A 3,465-nucleotide genomic window follows, 5' to 3' on the forward strand; every position below is an offset into this window, starting at 1 on the left:
TGTGTGTGTGTGTGTGTGTGTGTATGTGTGTGTGTGTGTGCGTGCGCGTGCGTGTGTGCGTGCGTGTGTGTGTGTATGTGTGTGTGTGTGTAAGAGATGGCAATGTGGAAGCGTACCAGGGCAAATGGCAAGTACATAAGAACCAGAGGTGGTGTATCTATACCGAGAAAAATAATGAATCTTCAATTTTACGAATTGATAAGTATGCACGCGATTACAGGAAGTAGCATTCATTAAAATGTTATAATGCATTACTTCACACGAGATTTATAAATGTGTTGAAATACCAAAGACACCGTAGAGTATAATGTTTCAAATTTAATGAGACATGTTACCGTGTGACGTAAGAAATTTGGTTTTACTTTATTTCATTGTGTTCGAAGAAGAGATTGATGATGTGTAAGTCTTAATTTGCAAGATTTTATTCGTAAAGCTAACCAGTAAATGTTCTTGGCGATATACGTATAACACAAAGCTTTCAATGAGTAATTTCTCAAAAAGTGGATCTCTTTTATTATCGACATAGGATTTAAGGAATTCTAAAATAGATAAATTATAAAATTTGAATATCAAAGTATTATCTGATTGTAAATAAATTCAAAAGACAAGGATTTGAAGCTTCATGTGGTGTCAATTCAAAAGAAGTTTTGCATTGCCAGGACTGGCTTTCTCAATCATTAGCGCCATCAACATGGAGAAACAATTCAATCGGGAAATTGAAATTCTTGAACACTAGAAACAACAGATGACGGGTTTTTTTCGAGTTCATAATCTTTAAATCTCGATACTTCTTTTTAAGACTGAATGTAAAGATCGAATCAGTCTGTAGAATACTCCAATGTTAAGTATCTGTAACATGCTCGGGTTTTTCAGGGTTGGAAAATGTGCCGTGTTATGTTTTTCCCAGTTGACTTAAGAACAATTGCAGCATTGGGAAAGGAGTTAATTACCCAAAATTATTAAAACAGGATTAGTCAGTTTCCCCTCTCCAAATAAGAAATTTGAATTACATATTTAAGGCTCGCTACATTAAATATGTTAACACTAATTTATCTATTGGTATTCAACTGGATGGAGGCACTGAGTAATTAATCTCAAAGAGCCGGGTAGATATCTGCCAAACACAATCTGTCCTGGTGATGACACTTGGAAGTAATTTTTGTTTAAAGTATCGGCTTCTTTGGTTATTGAATGATATGCAATGCATAGTTGTCACTAGCATCACACATATTCATATACGGGTAGCTTCAGCATAGACTGGAAAAGAAGCAATTTCACGTTATCCAGTCATGTCTGAATCTTCGATGATGATCGCATTGACAATTTCAATATCTTCTGCTTGTGTGTTGTGCGCGCGCGCGCGCGCGTGTGTGTGTGTGTGTATGTGTGCTGAGAGAGAGGGGGAATAAAACAAAACATGATTATTAATTACATGATATTAATTGCTTAATAAAAGTATTGTATATTGTCAAATCCTCAGAGATTTGCAACTTTTGTACGGAACACTACTGTCTTATAGAAATGTTTGCAGAGGCAACAGTCGTGTGTATAGCGAGCATCGTTGTCAACATGTTTTACTTTGAAGTAGTTGTATACTGTCAACTTAATGTGACAGCCCCATGAAGGGAATAATACTACTATTGGTTACACCTAGGAAGCTGCACCGCTTCCTGTCGGCCTTGACACATTTACTGTGTCCTTATGTTTACATAGGCTAGTTAAGATACATTTGGGACATATATCAACTACTAATGGCAAATCCACTGCAGTTACAGCGGAGAAAACATTCTTCCTTATGGTTAAAATTGTAAAAACACCATATCTGCCAGTATCACCACTGTCGGATCCCTAGACGCAACGTTTCTTACTTTTCAACCGTTTTCAGTGGGAAACATCGGAGAGAGGTAACTGGGAAGATTTAAAGCCGTAGCTTTATCTAAAGCACAGTTAACAACATTGACTGAGATGCACTATTAGACCGCCAGCTCGGAAGAAATTCAGCAGTATCAGTGCCATACATTACCACACATATATATATACATATATGCATATTCATAAATATATATTAATGTATATACAAATATATGTGTAAATATATGTACATACAAATATATACATAAATATATACGCACAAACATACAAATATATGCATATATGCGTAGTACATACATACACACACACTCATATGTGTACAGAAATGGTTATATTTACATATATACAGTTAAGATGTAAACGAAATACATTTTTCAATGGATTGTTGTTTGATGAAATAAAAATAAAAACGATGAAATAAAACGAATACGTCTCCAGAATAATCCAGTTTATTAAAATGAAGCGATTCTGTTAATCTGATAACTAAATAAAAAACAAACAAAAAATAAAGGAGATAAGTTTATTTACTTTAAAAGTTTTGCGTCGATGTGTCTGCTCTTTTGACATTATACGTAACTGAAAATGGTTAATAGTTTATTAAACGCGTTCACACTTGTTATTTACGTCGATTTCTAATGCGCCAAATGTTTTAAGTTAAAACACGTTCACATTGGATAATTTTCTTTCTTTTCAAAATTTTTAAAGAGACTCTATAGACATACACATACACACCTGCACACCCACATAAGTGAGTGTGTATATATGTGCATGTATATACATGCAAATAAATCCACAAAAATCATACACACACACACACATGTATGTATGTATGTATGTATGTATGTGCGTATGTATGTATGTATGTATGTATGTATGTATGTATGCATGCATGCATGTATGTATGTATGTATGCATGTATGTATGCATGTATGTGCATATGTATGTATGTATGTATATGCACATATATATTTAAACTCACACACGCTCTATTTTCTGGCACCCTGGTGTTTGGATAGCTTAAAATTATATATGAATTTTGTCAACGTTATTTCAAAATTTGAGGTTGCCAGATCTAAAAGCCTAAGTGAAACACAGTAGCCTCTCTAAAAATAAAACCCCAAAGAATGGAAACGGTGGTTGGAGGAAATAAAAGAAATAAAAATTATTCTAATTGGTTACTGAACCAACTCTTGTCCAAAATCTTATGCACTTTTCAAAGTTTGTTACACAATACAAAAATATAGACGTTTTATTTTGTCATTTTTCACCAAAGGCAATCTTTCAAATATTTATTTTGGTTCGGTTCATATAAATATATATATGTTTTTTTTTTCAAGTTCTCAACTTTTTTCTACAATTTTAGCTTTCTTCTTACAGGTGTTAGATTTAAATGTAAATGTAAATGTAACAATGAAGAATGCGAAGTTCTTGAATTCCAGCACTAGCAATCATTTCCCTTTTGAAAACGGTATTTTAACAAGTACGAAAAGCGAAAAGAATCTATATCGCAATCTCCAATTCAAGTCCGTATATATGTATATATATATATATATATATATATATATGTGTGTGTGCGTGTGTATTTATATATAT

Source organism: Octopus bimaculoides, chromosome 5 (genome assembly GCF_001194135.2).
Source record: "Octopus bimaculoides isolate UCB-OBI-ISO-001 chromosome 5, ASM119413v2, whole genome shotgun sequence".
NCBI classification, from domain to species: domain Eukaryota; kingdom Metazoa; phylum Mollusca; class Cephalopoda; order Octopoda; family Octopodidae; genus Octopus; species Octopus bimaculoides.